The sequence below is a fragment of the Heloderma suspectum genome, chromosome 2 (genome assembly GCF_057233095.1).
Source record: "Heloderma suspectum isolate Gila_16-S chromosome 2, 16-S_ref, whole genome shotgun sequence".
NCBI classification, from domain to species: Eukaryota; Metazoa; Chordata; class Lepidosauria; order Squamata; family Helodermatidae; genus Heloderma; species Heloderma suspectum.
In genome coordinates, this window is record NC_139459.1 from 173,813,575 (window position 1) to 173,833,224 (window position 19,650).

At 45.5% G+C, this 19,650-nt stretch overlaps 1 protein-coding gene across 10 annotated transcripts in view; it reads right to left on the reverse strand.

Annotated features, from left to right (window-relative positions):
* GATA1 (GATA binding protein 1) overlaps positions 1–18,924 on the reverse strand; it is a 45,038-nt gene extending 26,114 nt beyond the window's left edge. The window contains exons 1-2 of one of the 10 annotated variants that reach the window (XM_084836170.1): positions 12,978–14,275; positions 220–10,557 (exon numbers count right to left, since the gene is read on the reverse strand). The gene's annotated coding sequence lies outside the window, so the exon portion shown is untranslated. Of the gene's footprint in view, positions 1–219; positions 14,285–18,871 lie in introns of those variants that run through there. The other 9 variants (XM_084836168.1, XM_084836172.1, XM_084836175.1 and 6 more) reach the window with 9 other exon arrangements.
* Positions 18,925–19,650: the final 726 nt, after the last annotated feature.

Sequence of the window (19,650 nt, forward strand, 5' to 3'; positions counted from 1 at the left end):
AGCCCCCCCCCCGCCCCCCATTATGGGCAGGACTGGGATTCATACGCATATTTTATATTTGTTTTGCTGCTGTTGTCGTTGTTGTGTTTTAACACTGCTGCCCCACTCTGTAGCCCCAAGGGGTGTTCAAAGCAGTTTATGAATAATTTCGAACCAAGCAACAAAATGATAGCAAGTAAAAACCATTAAAAAACAATCCTCAGAGCCAACTAACGATACCTCTTCCAACCCCAGCAGCATCTTCAGCAGCCCATCTCAGCATGCGCATCTGTCTAAACAGCCACACCTTCAACGGCTTTCTGAGCAGCAGCAGAGAGCGAGACTCGATCCCCAAGGACCTTTGAGGGACCAGAGGCTGCCAACAGACAATCAGAGGTGGCCATGATCTTCTTCAAAACCTACTTGTGAGTTTCCAGAGGCATTTGCCTGGCTACTGCCAGCCACAATGAGCACAAAGTCCTCCCTAAGGAGTTCCTTCTGGTTCTCTGTAAATGGACAGCCTGGGTCCCTTGGCCTAATTTCATGCAGGTGGACGGAGCCCAAAGGGAGAGGAGAAGGCTAGAGGGGAAAGGGGAAGGAGCCAAAACAATACGGGGGAAGGAGGATGGGAGAAGCTCTCTGTAAGTGATCAGCTTTGTTGTTGCTGTTGTTGTTCAGTCGTTCAGTCGTGTCCGACTCTTCGTGACCCCATGGACCATAGCACGCCAGGCCTTCCTGTCCTGCGCTCTCTCCCGGGGTGTGCTCAAGTCCATATTCATTGCATCGGTGATGCTATCTAGCCATCTCATCCTCTGCTGTCCCCTTCTCCTTTTGCCTTCAATCTTTCCCAGCAACTGATCAGCTCAGACCTCTGGAAAGAGCAATCTGGCAGCTGGCTGGGCAGGAAGGAAGAGAGAGAAACACACACACACACACACACACACACACGGAGGATGGCCATGTGTCCTCTTTTACAGATGACAAGTCCTCTATTTGTAGGGCTACCAGAGGACTGTCCTCTATTTTGAAGGTGTCCTCTTTTTGAAGTGCTGTCCAGTCCAAATCCCATATAAAAATAAAGACTGGGTTTGGACGATCAGTGAGGAAACAGCACAGCAACAGCTGTTGCCCACACGCATGCCGGTCACGCGACTGGGATTACCCTAATTACCCCTGCTGCCTCACAGGTTGCCATATTGTCTGAGCCTGGCACGTGGCATGGCCATAGTGACTTCTCACCCACCCTACAACCCACAGTTTGCAGTAGGGTTAGTAGGGTGGTTAAAAATTCACTATGACCGTGCAGCGCGCCAGGCTCAGATGACACAGCAACCTGCGAGGGGGTGAGTGTAATGAGGGTAATCCCAATTGTGTGACCAGCATGCACGGGGGTGGGGGAAACAACCAGCACCGCATTGTTTCCCCCACTGATCGTCTGAACACCCTCATAAAACCATCCGAAGGAAGAGCCGGTCCTTGGAGTTGCCCATCAACACTTAGCAGGTGGACAGCAGGCTGAGCAAGGCACACAGGTCATCTGCTGACAGTCTTCCACACTATGGTGAAATGTACTGTATTTCTATTTAAGTTATCCTTATTATTCCTAAATTTGCTTCTACACATATAAATCAGCATATGCAAATGTTATGCAAATCAATGCTCTGTTGTCCTCTTTTGGTGATGCATGCCCTCTTGGGGGGCAATTCATGTGGCCACCATAAGAGAGGGGGCTGGCAGAAAGAGAGTAAGAGAGAGAAAAGAGGGTGGCAGAAAGAGAGTGAGAGAGAGAAGGGGGGGCAGAAAGAGAGTGGGAGAGAGAAAGGGGGGCAGAAAGAGAGAGAGAGAGAGAGAGAGAAAGGGGGCAGAAAGAGAGTGAGAGAGAGGAAAGGGGGTGGCAGGACGAGAGGGAGGTTCACAGAGAGGGAGAGAGAAAAAATAGGTAGCCTTGCCCAGTTGTAAGAGCTTTAAGCTAAAATATGCTGGTATTTTCTCTCTGCCCCTTTTGCCTTTGGCCCTGCCCACGGATGGAATGGAGCCCCTTTATTCTTTCCAGTCTGGGTTCAGGCCTGATTTGGGGACTGAGACAGCCTTGTTCACCCTGATGGATGACCTACACTGAGAACTAGGCAGTGGGAGTGCATCCCTGTTGGTTCGACTGGATCTCAAAGTGGCTTTTGATACCTTCAACCATAATGAGGTTGGGAGGACAACTCATCTGAGATTAGGGCTACAGCCTGCCTTGGGTGGGTTGCACTCCCCTTGAAGAATCAAATTTGTAGTCTTGGGCTGTGCTTGGACCAAGCTGTGCTCCGGGCTGCTCCAGTGATAGCTGTGGCCAGTAACGCAATTGCATGGCTTCATTCGGTGCACCCGGTACACCCTTTCTTTTGGAGAAAGCAAATCTAACCACTGTCACACGTGCACTGATCGCACCCAGATTAGATTACTGTGACATGCTTTGTGTGGGGCTGCCTCTGGAAACTCAGCTGGTGCAAGACACAGCCACCAAAATGTTGTCTGGCGCTCGTGTTTCAGAGCATATTACTCCAGTGCTGTTTAATCTGCAGTGGCTGCCATTTTGTTTCTGGGCCCAGGTCAAAGTGCTAGTTATTACCGATAAAGCTCTAAATGGTTCGGGATCAGGTTTTCTGAAGGACCACGTTCTCCCGCATGAACCTGCTCACACACTGCATTTGTCATCAGAGCCCTTGCTTTGCGTCCCATTACCAACAGAAGCTCATTTTGTTGGGATGTGGGACAGGGCCTTTTCAGTTGCAGCACTAAAACTGAGGAACTTCATCCCCTGGGAGGCCCTAGTTGCTCCTTCCTTAGTGGCCTTTTGGCAAATTGGAAGAGGATTTTTAGCTCACCAGGCCTTTAGTTTCGTGTGAGTTTTGCTCCCCTGAGGTATTTTATTTGCTCTAGTTTTTGCTTTCTGACTTTTATCTTCATTGCTTATTGTGTTTTGTATTTTTGCTGTTGTTGTTTGCATTTAAAGACTGTAAATTGCCTCAAGGGCCCATTCTGGCTGAAAGCTGAGGTGAAAATACCTAGATAGATACCTAAAGAATGGCGTGCCTATGGCCAGCCAAGTACTGAGTTCATGACTGAGGAACGATTTGAACAGCTCTATGTTATACCAGTCTTCCTCAACCTGGTGCCCTCCAGATGTGTTAGAGTATAACTCCCATCATCCCTAGTCAGCCTGGCAATTGGCTGACTGGGGATTATGGGAGCTGTTGTTCAACAGGGAAAAGCAGCATTACACACAAACACGTATAAATGTAGCCAGACACCACTTTTTAGATCTGCCCATTCTAGAACAGGGTGATTTGATGCCAGGGAAGCAGTGTGTGGGAAAGGGCTTTTCAAAATCAGCATTTGGAAACCCTCAGGGAGTAAAGCTGCTAACAGACAATTTGGAGCAGGGAAGCAACAAGCAGAAGAAGGGTTAAGCACCTCCTCCCCACATCATGGAGAGCCTTGTGTGGCGCAGAGTGGTGGATGGCAGTATTGCAACCGGAACTCTCCCCACAACCTGAGTTCGATCCCAGCATTAGCTGGGTCTCGGGTAGCCGGCTCAGGTCGACTCAGCCCTCCATCCTTCCAAGGTCGGTAAAATGAGGACTCAGCTTGCTGGGGGAAAGGTGGTCACGACTGGGGAAGGCAATGGCAAACCACCCCGCTATAGTCTGCCACGAAAACGCCAGCGCAAGCGGCGCCCCTCTAGGGGTCAGTAATGACCCGGTGCTTGCACAGGAGGAACCTTTCCTACCTTTCCTTTCCCCACATCATGACCCCACTCTTAATTGCCCTCTCTACTCAAAACAGCTTTTCAAGATTAATAAAAAGGTAATCAGGCTATAGTTCAGGGGCTGGCCTATAACTCCCATTATTCCTCACCACTAGCTATGCTGACTAGGGTTGCTGGGACTTGTAGGCCAAAACGTCTGGAGGGTCACAAATTGCCCACCACTGCCACAGTTACATGTGTTTGCATATAACATGTAGTTTGGCCCTTTGCAACTAACCTACTCCAACACCTATGAACAGGACTACAGGATGGCACACCCACCTGAATAAGTGCTATGGAAACACCTCAGACTTATCTTCTTGTGAAGATAGCAGAGGGCCACTAACAGCTCTAGGTTGCCTACCCATGGCTGAGTGTTATGTGAATGAGCCGTGGGCTCATGCATTCACCTCTCCTCTTCTGGAGCAGCTGTGAGGAAGTGATCAGAAGCTTCTATTTTCAACTAACTGCGATCTGGTGTTATGTTAAAAGCTAGACAGACTATGGTTAATCTTAACTATAGTTTAGGGAAATAAGGCAACTTCAAACCATGCTTTCTGATCCTGGCTTGTTTCTCTAAATCAGGGGTGGGCAACTTCAGGGCATCCAAGAACCCTGGGCAACCCCCCCCCCCATGGGCTGCGTTCCTCCTGCATGTGCACCATCAAATTGGGCAGCATGGTGGTGGCACATTTTTTTGGTGATTTCCAGCTGAAATTTGGCAGCAAACCAGTACAAAGCCGTAGAAAGGACAAATTTAGTTTGAAAACAATTGGGGGGGGTGCCATGGTGGGAGCAGCATAAGATAGGGAGTCTCACATGCAGGCCACATGTTGCCCATGCCTGCTCTGAATCGTAGTTCAGATTAACCACAGTACCAGGTTCGCACGCAACAACAAACCACAGTTAGTTGAAAATGGAAGCAAAAGTTTCCAATCTCCTCCTCGTGGCATTGCTGGAGGAAGAGTGGGGAGGGAGGTGTGCACAAGCCCAAAGCTCACGCACATAAGCCATCATTTAATGTTACATCTAAACCCAGACATTGAAGGAAATTATGATAGGACTTACATTTTAACAAGTCACTTCCAGTGTTTTCTTTTTAATTCCTGATTACTGTTAACAGCAAGTGCAGCCTTCCCCAACCTGGTGTCCTCCAGATGTGCTGGACTGCAACTCCCATCATCACGCAGGGGATAATGGGAGTTGTGGGTCAGCACACATGGAGGGCACCAGGTTGGGGAAGGCTGACCTAGTGCTCTCAGGGCTGAATTAAGATGAATTTGAAGTCAGGGCTTTCAGGTATGTAGCTCAAACTCTCACTCAATATGCTATAGTAGCTTTGAAAAACATGTAAACCATGAGCACATATGTTCACACCTATCTAGACACACACACAGAGTAATTGCACACTGCAAGACATGCACATAGATACAGCCTTCCTCAATACACACAGTCGCATCACATACACAGAGGTGTTGAACCTCTTTCAGCTCGAGGCCCAAATTCCATTTCGGATAAACTCTCAGGGGCCGCAATCCAGTGGTGGGTGGGGCCAAAGGCAAAAAGGGCAGGGCCAAGAATATGAGCATACTGTAGTTTAAAGCTATTAGTGCCAGTAACTAAGCCTTAGGAGAGACATTTCAACCTTTTAGAACAGGGAGAAAAACTGCATAGAAGCTGGGAAACCACCAAATGACTGGTGGTTGTGGGAAAGGGGGTGTGGGCAGGGAGAGGGGGCGTGGCCCTCTGGGGAACTCCAGAGGGCTGGGTTGGGATCCCAAGTGGGGCAGATTTGGCTGCTGGACCTGAGATTCTGCACCCGTGACATACAGCAATGCCCTGCAAACGCTCATGTACCTCACATTCGCACATAAACCTAGAACCCACTACTGCTCACAAAAATATGCAACAGGCCTACGCAAACTTGTGACCCTCCAGTTGGAACACACCGCACCAGCCATGTATGATAGCCTATCAGACTTGATAAACTTCCTGCCTTGGCTGCCTGTCTGGATCCAAGAACCCCAGGTGAATGTCAAGCAGCCGGCAAGCCACAATATCCTTCTGGTGCAATGAGTTCAGCTTGGTGGATCAAAGGTTTTATGGCAGGGGTGAGCAACATGTGACCCTCCAGATGCTTTGCCCGACAATTCCCATCAGCCCTAGCCAGCATAGCCAATGGTGAGGGATCATGGGAGTTATAGGCCAAAAGATCTGGAGGGTCACACATTGCCCTCGCATGCCCCCATTTTATGGGCTTGAAGTATACACTTCGACTGTTCTGATTTACCAGGTGTAGTCTCTATTCCCTGCTACTTGCCCCAGGTAAATCACCATCCCCATGGTACTTAGGAATGCTTTTGAAAATTTGTGTCAGTGGAACTTACAAGAATAACTTTTCAGGGTTCAGCTCCCTCCACAGAGTCTCTAGAAGTTACATCTCAGAATGGAGGGTGGATACATCTTGTCTTAGCACATATGCATATAAATGTATATGCATGGACCACTAACAGTGCAATCCTGTATTTGTCTACTCAGAAGTAAGTCTCACTGAGTTCAGTGGGGCTTACTCCCAGGTAAGTGGGTATAGGATTGTAGCCTAAGGCACTATGCAATACACAGCTACCAGTTCACACACTCCAGCTGCTGTTGCGTGTATATTTTGAATTGAGTGTATATTTTGTATACACTGTCGAGTGTATATTTTGAAGCATGTTTTTTCTAGTATATCTTAAACCAAAAGAACAAGTACTGTCTCAGTTAGAGATCTGAAGGTCTGGAAAAGAACTGGAACAATCCAGAAAGAAATGGGTATTTTTGTATGTGTGTTTTCAAGGAACGTTTTTGTTTTTTCCCCCAAAATTGGAAAAATTGAACAGCTTTGGATTATGAAATATTTTCCTTTAGAATTTAACACAAAGTGTTTATATATTGTTACCAAGCCTTTACTGCCCCCAAATGATTTCTAAAACTCTGTAATAAGAAGACTTTTATAAAAAGACTAGAGATGTAAAATGTCTGGAAATCATGAAGCCATGGGGGAAAATGTTTTTAATCCTCTATGTAAGATTCTGAGCATAGATATTTCTTACATTTCTTATTTAAATTATTGATCTAATGTATCTTTTACTGATAGACATTTTGGGATGTTTGAAGTTATGCTCAGTTTCCCAGTATGTGAATAGAGTCACCATATAATAATATGGAAGAAAATGTCCATTCTTGACAGTTTGGGGTTTGTTCTACAGAGTCCTGCGTTTCTGGACTTGTCTTCCTCTGCCTGCAGTTCTTCTTGCTTTTTCTGGCTTCTACAATGATTCAGATGTTTCAGGGATTACTTGCTGAAGTTCCCTCTGATCAGACATAAACTAGGAATCTAAAATATGGTATACATAACTTGGTTTGCTCATAAAATTAATCATGTTTGGTATATTAAATTTTAAAAGTATAGTTTATTCAGACAATAATTACAAATTTAGTGACTTCACTTTTTACAGTTTTCAAATATAATGATAATTTTATGAGTAAACCAAGTTATACATAGTATAACTCTAGGAACATAAAGGCTGCTTTACATTAAAGCAGGTTTCCTCAACCTGGTGCCATACAGATGGTTTGGACTACAATGGCCAGCACCCCTGACGGTTGGCCATCCTGCCTGAGGCTGATAGGTGCTGAAGTCCAAAATATCTGGAGGGCACCAGGTTCGGGAAGGTTGTCCTAAAGCAACAAAGTCTGTAAAGAGATTAGATCTGTAAAGAGTGCTTTAAAAATAAGTACTGCTTATTTTTTGATTTTTCCCAAAATATCTGGGTCCCATCCCCAGCCCCCAAAACCAGGGGAAAAAGCAGTTTTTTCCCCCCATGGCTTCAAAATTTCCATGAATTTTACATTTCTAGTCTCAGTGGAGGACAGGGTATTGCAGTGGAAATAAATACAGCACAGAGAAAAGGTAAATACTTGGGTGAGTCCAGACAAGGCTTTAACCGTGTCATCGCCCTGCCGCGTTCATGGAATTTTACAGGAAGGAATCCAGATGTTGGGTTGGATCCAGATTTACGCTGGATCAACTGTGCTGGCAGAAGTGGACTTCCTTGCCCCCTCCTTCCCATGGTAGCCCCTCCAGCTCCCTGAAAATGCTACACAGAGAGTCAGGAGACGCTGCTGAATGGAGTGAACTGCAGTATGTTTGGGGCGGAACCCCCAAAATCAAGCAGAGGAACCTTTCACAAGCAGGGACCTTCCACGAACGGAGCCCTTCCTCTTGCAGAAGGTCCATTCCTCTCATGGAAGGCAGATCCTGGATCCAACCCATTGGGCCAGTTCGCACAGTCACAGCACAGGAAAGAAGCCGCGGTGGCTTGTTAACCCCACCGCCTGTGCCAGTTGCGCACCAGCTGGATTTCCCCAATTACCCTCAGTGGTGCAGCTTGCCATGTCATCTGAACCTGGGCAGCGTGGCTTCTTTCGAGGGAGGCAGGCAGCAGTCCTAAAATAACCCAACAGTGGCCCATGGGTTTAGGTGAGGGTTGCTGCCCCTCAAACAAGCCATGCCTCCTGGGTTTGGATGACACAGCAAGCTGAGCCAGTGAGGGCAATTTGGGAAATCCAGCTGGCACACACGGTGGGGTTAACAAGCCACCATGGCTTACTAACCATGCCGCAATCATGCGAACCAGGTCAATGTCATCTTCTATTTGTAGCCCCTGCCTGTGTTTTCTGATCTCTTTTTTCTTACCACAAAAAATCCATTAAAGAGAGAAAGATGAAATAGTTGCACAGGGCCTTTTGCCTGGTAATGCTAGGAGTCCTCCATCTGGAAGCACCTTTTAGCAAGGTACAAAAATGGGGGCGCTCAGACAGTGGGCATCTCTACACCAGTCTAAAATTGCACATTTAAAATGGGGCTTTCTGCTTCCGTTTGACATGCAGGATTACGACGACTCCCTTTTTTCGCGTGCTTCCTTCCCCCTCTCCCCTTCCCCCTCCTTCTCCCCATATCTGAGTCTTCCATTATCTTTCATTGATCTCACTTTCCGCTTTTCAGGGAGGGAACTCAAGCAGAACACAGTGGGGTTATTTGATAGATCATTACCTGCAATCTATTTAAAAATGGAACAAAGGGCATTTAGTGCAGGAGATGAGCCCGCAAACTTCTGTGAAGGAGCAATCTCAATCACAGGATAAAAGCACAGTGTGAAGGAGCCCAGTGACCCTTCTTATGAAAATAGGGGTGTTAAAATTGTGTCTCTGCTTTCATCCACGAAGTGGTAGGTATGCATGCTGACATCCAGCACAGTCCCAAATGACTCACATGCCCCCAACTTTACACACACACACACACAAACACATCCCAATAATACATCAAAGCAGCAACACTACCACAAACATCAAAGGCATCATGTTATCTTTGGGCCACACCAGTCCTTATCAGCAGGAATTAAATTTCCTTTTGAATATTTTAATTCCAACCAAAATTACCGTTGTTGCCATACCAGTTAGCTACCCCACCCTGTACACTGAGCTCTGTGGGGCAGAGGGGGCTGGGCATGTGGCCCCCAGATTATACAGCCTTATCACCAGCCCCGGCTTCAGATAATTATTTGTGGGGTATTTGTTATCAAGGGACCCAGGCTACTGAATCAGAGGCAGCAATTTTAATCCACCCTGAAACAGATCAGAAGACCAGCTTGCATTTAGACTTGCTGCTTCCCCCTCCAGAAGCATCAGAAGACCATGGAGCCTTCCAAAGAACCCAGGTGTCTGAGAGCCTAGGCAGAAGGTAAACTGGCTACAGGAAAGAGGAGGACTTGGAAGTCCTGGCTTTGTTCTTTCCAGTAGATTCCATCCGCTCAAGGGTAAAGCCTTTCTCCCTGCTCTAATCCTGTAGATCCCAGATGGGAAAGGAGAACTGAGGATCAAGTCCCATCAAGAGACAGGATTGGAACATGCAACCTATTCCCCTATTTCCTGAACGCCATTTTCCTGCCACAATATCAGCACATCCCATTTGGGTTCTTCCCGGGGCAGGAATTAAACAAGACTCAGATGCATTTGCTGTTGGGATCAGAAGTTAGTGGGAAAGGGGTTGTATGGAGAGGGAAAGAAACAAGCATGCATTGTTTTTTCCCTTTCACTTCATTCCACTCCTGTTTATCTGTCAGGATAGATCTTCTCCGCCTGCTTATGCCTTTGTCCTTACTGCCCATCCATTTTCTTTTTACGTTTCTTGATACATGTTCGCCCCACTATTCTTTTGCCAAGCTGTGTTTTAACCCATGCTGCTTCTATAGATGCTTTCTTCACCAATTTCACATTTGCAGTTCCTTACTTTTGCGGAATTCTGTTTACAAGTGTAGCCCTTTCCTTCCCTAAAGCTCACGTGTGTGCAGCAACATTTCCATATTTGGTGCAGTGTTGTTCTGAAGAGTGTGAGCTGGGAAGTCCCCAGTTCAAATGCCGCCTCTGCCATGAACTCACGAGGTGGACTTAGGCAAGCCACTCTCTCTCAGCCTCACTCCCCCACCCTCGCACCCACCCCAATCTGCAAAATGGGGATAATAATACTGACCTACCTGAAATGGGGTTTGTCAGGCCCCTTCTTTGCAGGTCTTCAGGACCCACCTGTTTTCTTTGGTTTCCTCATAATTTGTGGGCTGCACGTTTTATTGGTGTAATGTGTTTTTACAGTATTTTCTTGTATATTTATTGTTTATTTGTATATTTTTGTATGCTTTTGTATGCTTCTTTCTTGTATACTTCCTTGAGAGGGTTTTACCCTTTGCCTAAAAATATTTTTAAATAAATAAATAAGGGAAAGGACTTTGAGCACTCTAACGCAATTGGGTGGTATAGAAATGTAATAAATTAATAATAATAATAATAATAATAATAATAATGCACTGTATAAATTCTAAAACAACATAAATCTTGTGGCACCATAAGGATGATCAGATTTCTTGTGGTACAACCTAGTCCATTTCATCAGATGCATGAAATGCTAAGCTCAGCTGGCAAGTAAATGCTAAGAATTATTTACTGACTTCCCGATCCATGATTCTCGGGCTGCAACTGTAACCTAAGCATGTTTTCTTGCATTGGAAGAAATCCCATTGAAATCAACTTGCTTATAGGTCTGTGAGTTTAGAATTGGGACGCTAGGCAGTTTTTACAGATGAGGAACTGAGGCAAAGCTTGTTTCAGCCAGGACGAGAATCCAGGTTCACCACATCTAAGGGCTATCCATGAAATGGCACTGTTCCGTTTTCATTTATAATTCTCCGGGCATTTTTCTACGGAAGGCTTAACAGCCAAACCCTATGTATATTTGTGTGGAAATAAGACCTATTGAGTTGAGTGGGACATTCTCCCAAGTAGTTGCACATAGGATCGCCACCTGACCATTTTGCTTCAAGTAGTCCCTAATGGGACTGTAAAACTGTAAAACCTCCATCGGCTAGATTACGTTTTAAAACAGTCGCATGGAACACATAATTGTAGTGCAAGGAAGGATCAAATATGTTTTTTGTGTCATCATGTAAACTATTTCTCTGGGTTGAAGTCTTTGTCTAAACCTCCCATCATGTTATTCTGGAATTCTGCAGTGAATATAGGTGAAATATATTGCTTTTATGGCACTAATGTTTTGCGAGCATTCTGTCCCTGTCCTGTCCTCCACCACTGATCATGCTATGGCTTTCTGTACGTTCAAGAATGGTACTGTGTGCCTTCCTTCCATTCTCTTATGGATTCTTTCTCTGGTTTGATCCGCCAGTCCAAGATCTCCACAAGTAACAACCTCCAGTTCTCATCTGCTTCCCCCCCTTTCCAAACAATGTTTTCACATTGCCATCCTGTTCTCATACTTATTACTTTCTTAACAGGCTGCCAGCCTTTTTCACTTCTCATTCACTCTGCCCAGACTTTCTTAACCCACCTTGATGCTTTCTAGACGCATTGCTTTCATCATACTTGTTTACCTGGTTCTGTTCTTCTAATTCACTTCATCCTCTGTCTAAAAGAACCATTATGAAGTTTGGAACTTTGCACTGCCAGATGTTGATGCAAGGAACTGTGCCATCACCCCTAAGTTGTTGTTTTTGGTTGGTTGGTTGGGTTTTTTTACCCTCCAGCACCAATGCAAGTAGTAGAACTCAAAATCCTATCTCACTTTGCCCAATCCTGTATCTATTTACCTAGAAGCAAGTCCCACAGAATTCAGTGGGAACCAGCTCTGATAAGTGTGCGCGCACAGGATTACAGCCTTAGTCCTTTCCCAATGTGTCTGTAAAGATACTTCTCCTGGTCGTGTCATTCTCCATATCTAAAACCTTTGCTATTCAGATAGTAGCATTAACTTATAAGACTTGGCAATTGACAGAGATTGGCTATCAATTCATCTCTGAATCTACTGAATCCCACTCCTCAGTCATCACAGCTATTTTATTTTATTTTGAAAATTATGAATTGCCTTTCTGCCCCAAAGGCCCCCTGAGGTGATACACAACTTTAAAAACCACCTCAATCCATTAGGATACATTTAAAAATAATAATCTGCAGAACAATAATCAGATTTTGATGTAACTCAAAATTTGAGCTTGTCCGAGCCGTTAGTGCCTTGTTCTGTTTTGATCACTTCATGTTTAACATTCTCAAACTATTTGGTCATTCCCAGTGCATTTGGGCCATACACTGCCATTTCCACCACCCTTCACCATCTGAAGAGAGAGAAGGTAGGCAGGACATCCACCCATTGCAATGCCTTTGGCTACACCACTCATAGACTTTCTCAAAGTCCACCGGCATGAGAAATTGCTATAATCAGGGCTTAGCTTTGGAACCTATTTTCAGTGCCAATGCTCAGCCTTGGAATGAACAGGGGTAGAAGGCACCCACTAAGACACAAGAGCCTCCATCCATATGCAGAGTGCATTGCCCACATAAACAACAATAGCCAGCCCCAACAACACAGTAGGCATCCAGAACAGAGGATGTAACTTTCAGGCAGACAAGCTCCAGCACCTCTCATTTTCAGCACTTCTCCCTACCCAACCATATTTTTTCCATCTACCCTTTCCCATCCCATTTCTCGGAATCTATTGCCATGCTTAGCTCCCCCTGGCCATGACTCCTATGCCCAAATACGAGTCAATGGTTATAAGCTTCAGTCAACTGAATTTTTGGTCATGCGTTGGATCAAACTGACCTGATGCTGAGCACAAGCCGTGGCAACGTTTTGAATATGTCTTGGTCCACGGAGCCTAGATAACTTGAGGAAAGGGCTGGGTTGACACTGGAGAAAGTGCTCCCACTTCAGTCTGTTGATCTGTCTCAACCGAGTTCTACTACAAGTTCCCAGGCTGTATTGATGGCACAGAGAGAGAGAGAGAGAGAGAGAGAGCAAACAGGGAGGGGACCAATGGCCCCAAAAAAATGACACAGCAACCACCCAAGTGATGTCTCCGCCTCCTCTAGAGGGGACTGGCAAGAAGAATAAAGAGCAGGGAGAGGGAATGGGGGTGAAATACATATAGCCCATGTGTGAACCGAATGAAATTAATACTCTCCTACTGGAAAAAATTCAAGGAATAAGCTCTAGTGTGTGGAATGAGAAAGAGAGAGAGAACCTTATGTTCTGGAGTTTGCATCAAGGTCTGGAAAGGAAGCTGTGTTAAGTAGGTTGATGACAGGCAAAGAAGTCTAAAATCTAGATCTCATCCCAAACTATGGGGAGAATTTGGGGCCTAGGCTTGTGAAAATGTTAAAACACACACACACACACACAGAGTAGGAAGTCAACAATCTAAGGTAATATATCTTTTGCACTCTTATCTCCTGCTGGTTAGGTCCACGAGCACAAGAAATCTTTTTGCACAGGCTTCTGTGGCGGGGAGGGACATAACTGGACAGTTTCCCCCCCTGATGCCAGCAGAGATCGCATTACCGCTGTCCTTGTGGACAGATTGTAGAATCTGACTACAGGGTGGGTGGAAAACCCTAACCACCACTTGCCTACCTACTTGCTCCACTGTGTCTGGGTACTCAAAAGAATAGCATGCCCTGGTGGGGCTGAAAGCAAGAATACATCTCTGGTTTATTTGCAATTGAGGACAGGTCTATAGTATTTATAACGCAGTACTACACTTTTGAGAGTGATGCCAAATGGTGGAAAGGCAGGATGATTGGTGACTGGTTTTGATCCCCAAATTGTGTACCATGCTCCAACTTTCTGGGCCCTGTCCCTGATAAAGCATCTCCCTTATTTTGTCAGTCTTTGAGGGAAATATTGTCACTGCCTTTTATAATTTAGCTGCCAGAGTTGCCACTCTTCAGGCTTCACCCCACGCTGCTCTAGAAGTTAAATCTCTGAAGGGTAACTCATAGAATCATAGAATAGTAGGGTTGGAAGGGGTCTACAAGACCATTGAGTCCAACTCCCTGCTCAAGGCAGGAATCCGAGTCAAAGGATCCCTGACAGGTGGCTGTCCAGCCTCGTCTCGAATGCCTCCAGTGCAGGAGAGCCCCCCCCCCCCGGTAATTGGTTCCATTGTCGTATTGCTCTAACAGTCAGGAAGTCTTTCCTGATGTTCAGCCGGAATCTGGCTTCCTCTAACTTGAGCCAGCCCATTATTCTGTGTCCTGTACTCTGGGATGATCAAGAAGAGATCCTGGCCTTCCTCTTCGTGACAACCTTTCAGGTACTTGAAGAGTGCTATCATATCTCCCCTCAGGGATGCATCTTGACATGAGGACACATCCATGCAAATGTACATACACAGACTCAAAATGCCAATGCACTGCTTCCTTCCATCTTCCACCCTTACCCCAGCCCAGCCACCGCAAATTGCTTGTCCACATAAGTGTTGCTGAATATGTCTGAGCTCTACCTATTTGATAAGTACTGTTAGAAACCATTAGGATCAGTTACTAGCATACCCTTATTTTAGAAGCCAGTGCAGAACAGGCTATTTTTGCAAAGTAAAGGAATTGCCCTGTGTACCATTACATTTTATTTTTCTTTAGCTCAATACATTTTCATTATGATCATCATTATCATTTGCACAGAGGCTTTCAAATCTATGATGCTGTTTTGAGGAGGCCATTTTTCCCAAAAGTTGAAATGCTGGGCTTATCAGATTGGGACTTTTAGAAGGTCACATGCAAAAATAAGATTGGGGTAAGACACTGCCTGATTATGTGGAAAAGATCCCAGAAGACCTCCCCCCCTGCCCCCTCAAACCTCACTTGACATCCTTTTGAGTGCTGTATTCAGTTCTGGACACCATAAATAAGCATTTCTCAAACTTCTTATAGCCAAAGGCACTCGCCAGCCCCAAATTAAAATTAAATTTATTTTATTTATTTAAAGATTTATATGCCACCTTCCTCGTGCTTGCAAACAACAATTAAAAACCAACCATAAAATACAATAACATTCATTAAAATAGCACTGTCATAAAACAGACACTGGTTCCATATATAAAACCAAAGCCTCAGGCAAAAAGTTATTCATCCAAAGGATTATCATCATGTGCAACACAGCAAGAACGCAGGGCAGCTGGGCCTCATGGAGTAACCCACCCACCCTAATTTGAATTCCAGAGTGGGTAAGAGACTTACATATGTGCAGAGGAGCCCACCGCTAGTGTTTCCGTGTGAGTCACTGTTCTGATTCTAAAGAGGCCAGCTCAGAGCCATGATTCATGCAGAGTCACAAGAAGTACTTTAGGGCAGGGGCAGGCAGAAGATAGATCTTGATCCACTGGTAGATCTCTGGGTGTTTTGCCATAGATTAGCAAGGTCTTCTGACTGCCAATTGTTTAACAATAGGAGCAACAAAATTATTCCACTCCACCCACCCACACAATTATACTGCTTAAATGATGAAAGGTTGGGGTACCCAGGAGCGTATTATGAGCTCCTATCAGTTCTGGTACTCAAAACAAATTCCTGGGCTCAGAATTATTTAATTCTAAGTGTGTATGTATTTTTTCTAGTATAAAACAAAGTAGATCCAGCAAGCCTGAAGTCTGCCCATCCCCGCCATAGAGAAAAGGCCATAGCTCAGTTGTGGAGGACATACCTTGCATGCACAAGGTCCCATGTTCAGTTCCCAGCATCTCCAGTTAGGGCTGGAAAAACATCCAGTCTGAAACACTGGAGAGCTCTGCCTGTCAGTGTAAAGCAGGGGTGGGCAGGGAGTAGATCTCCAGATGTTTTGGACTTCAACTCCATGCTGGCAAAGGCTTCTGCGAGTTGAAGTCCAAAACATCTGGAGATCTACCTTCTGTCCACTGCTGGGGTAGACAATACTGAACTAGATGGAACAATGGTTTGACTCACTCTAAGGCAGCTTCCTAGGTTCTGTGTTCTCTGAAAGTTGGTGATTCTGCATCTTTGACACCAGGAATGGTCCACTTGCAACCCACGTAGAGACAAGGCAGTGTGCCCCATCAGCACATACTGAATGGAAGAAAGCAAGGCCAGAGCCATGACTTGTGCAGAGACACAACAGGCACCCTCCTTAGGTCCCTCTAAGGGAGGGACATTTTGCTGTGACCCACTTTCAACCAGGGGGGACATGGGGCAGGATCCTCTCTGCCAACAGATTTCAAATGGAAAGGGGCAAGCCCAGAGCAGTAAAGCATGAAGAGGTGCGGTGGACCCCTTCCTTTCTAGGTAGATGTTTCAGGCTCATAAGGGCCTTCTCTCTCTCTCTCTCTCTCTCTCTCTCTCACTCACTTTTATTAAACTATTCAAAACATTTTTAAAAATCTAAATGTCTATCCAGTGATACAAAGTTACAATGTACATATCAAAATATTATGGAAGGAGAGAATTGATCTAATAATGAAACTGATGTGGCCAATCCATGCCTTCTCTATATGCTAGCAGTTGGTTTATCCATTTCGGTGACCTCCAACTCCTTAACTGGGCATCCCTTAATGGATGGGACTGAGACAGGCTGCCAATATCTAGCTAAGACAGTCTTACAGAGCAAGCCTATACGTGTCTACTCAGAAAAGTAAGCCCCATCAAGTTCAATGGGACTTACTCCCAGGTACCTGTGTAGAGGATTGCAGCTTTATTGCCACTACCAACAAGATTGTAATAAACCATTTTACAGGAAGCTGAAAGTCTATTGTCTATTTAGTAATACTGCAAGAGGGTTCATATTTACTGATATAATTCCTGACAATTTGACCAGTTCCTCTTGCTGCTTGAGGCCAAAAACTCACAGAAGCCTTCCAATTACTGGAGCCCTAGTTCCATTTTTTTTGTGTCAACTCAGCCACACAACAAGGCAGCAAATGAAACTGACCAGAGCTAGCACTGAAACCAACAGATGGGCTGAAACTCAAGCTCTCACAGGTTTCTCAATGTCAAGGAAAGTCTTTGCAGATGAGCAACTATTTACAGGGCTGAGTTGGGGGAAAAGCAGCCTGGTGTCAGCTTTGAGAGAGTCACAGAATGACAGAGCAGAACCAAACATTGCTGGAAGGCAGATTAAGGCAAACAGACCAAGGATGGTCACAGCCTATCATTGCTGAATTACAGAGAAGCGCCAGAATTCCTTGCTATTTCAACCTGTTTATATGGCCTCTGTTCCTAAATCCTGCTGCAATGAACTCAAGAGAACTAGGATTCAGTCTGCAGTACCACAGGGATCCCTCCCCCAACATGGTGCCCTCCAGGTGTTTTGGACTTCAACTCCCATCAGCCCCAGCAAGCATGGCCAATGATCAAGAATGCTGGGAGTTGTAGTCCAAAACATCTGGAGGGCACCAGCTTGGGGAAGGCTGTGCTAAGCCATTTAGGGCACAATCCTATGCTGGCTGGGACATACTAGGAGTCGTAGGCCTTTTCGCTGTCTAAACATGCATAGGATTGCACCTTTAAGCTGCCATTAGCTCCATAGGCCCAATTATGCCTCATCTCGGCCCAGGCTTCAGGGAAGACTACAGCAGTACAACAAGCCAGTCCCTCCCTTCTATTGCCCTCTTGGATTGCTCAAGCTGTGCATCGAGCAGCTTCCTGCAACACTAGTCTCAGGGTGGTGCTGAAGCTGCAGACAGCAGTTCTGAGCAAGCAGAGCTGGACAGCTCTGATAAGGCCTTATCAGATGTCAAAGCAGACGGTTTGGGCTCTGGGTGACAGGGCAGAGCTGAGAGGCAGAACGTCAAGTGGAAAAGCATTCATCGCATGCATGGGTGAGTGCGCGTGAGTGAGCCGCCTTATTTGCAAAGCCTCCAAAGGCAAGAACAACTGTTGGGAACCTTTGCCAATCATCAGTCAGGAGGTGAGGGATGCATCCAGATCTCAAGCCAAGAACAAAACCCAACCAGCTGTTAGCCTGGGGAGCAACTGGCCACACATCAGCTAAAGGCTTGAGCCAGAAGTCAGCGTCAAGCTTCTAGTCCACACATTTAGAGTTCCCTGCATCTTACTTCACAGACAAGTATGGATCTGACAACAAACTCATGTGTCATACGGGTATACTTGCCAGAAAGCCTGTTGAGCATACACTGTAGAATGGCTCCAAATCGCCTTCTCACTCCATTTATCCTCTTTAATTTTAATTGCTAAGCCTGCCCCTGCCCCCTGTCCCCTTTCCCCTTCCTCAAGTATTTCAAGAGCCACTTACTTAACATAAGCAAAGGTAGCTGTGTTGACCAGAAGAAAATTCCAAATCCATATTGGTGTAATAACTTTATTAGGCTAACCAAAAGTTCACCACAAATGTGCAAGCTTTTGAGATCTCAGTATCTCTTCATCTTCTTGCCTGATGAAGAGATCTGGAGATCTCAAAAGCTTGCAAAGGTTTTGTGAATTTTTGGTTGGCCTAATAAAGGTATTACACTAACATGGATTTTGGCATTTTACTTAACAATATTTTTCCTGAACCACTCATAACCATTCTGCATTAAATGGTATGATGGGGAAGGAGCTACATAACTATGCCTATAAAACTCTGCCCCCTGAGGGTGGAACACATTCTAAATCTTCCATAACCTTGATGCCTAGAAACTTAAGATGTTTTTCTTAAAAAAAAAAAAAATGAAATAAGACATTGTGTTGAAGTTGTATGAATATACTCACGCATATATGTATGTATGTTTGTGGATGCTAGATTGTAGCAGACTTCAGTATAAAGGCAAACATTTCTAGTTTCATCCTTGTTAGCAGTGGGTAAAAACAAGTGGGGGGGGAGGGTCAGAGGATGTAAAATTCAAGTGAAAGTGTCAGCCGATTCTCTGAAAACTGCCTTATCTCTGGAGCCAGATAATGAGAAGAGCCCCAGCAAGATGGGGATGAGCACATCACAACAACTTTGATCACTAGCTCTGCTCCTCCATTTGCTCTGCTGGTACTCCGTGATCCCCAGAATGACATGGCTGGAGTAAGATGAGCAGTAATTAATCTACACTGCAGTGTATTTGGAGGGCAAAAAAGAGATGATGGGGGGCCTTGCTTGGCCAGCTGCCATCAGTCACAGTACGAGTAGTCACATAAATAAAGACATACGATAGATATGATGTCTTTTATTGCAGTCTTCCCTAAGCCAGTGCCCTCCAGCAGTATCGGACAACAACTCCCATCATCCCCAACCAGCAAGCCTGTGGCTTCACTAAAACATGACTGTTTTATTGAATCAGCCATGCGTTCCGATCTTTCCTTCTTTCTTTCATCGGTGCCGTCAGTGTGCATGGTGCTTTACAGAGTTCAAGATGACAGGTCCCTGCCCCGAGAGGCTTCCAATCTAAGCCGACGCAGGACAAGGGCAAGCAACAGAGGAAGGGCAGGGAAGTGGAGGCAGGGAAACACTATGCAGTTGCTTCAATTACACTTGGGGTTAGATGCTTATCTGCAGTAGGGCA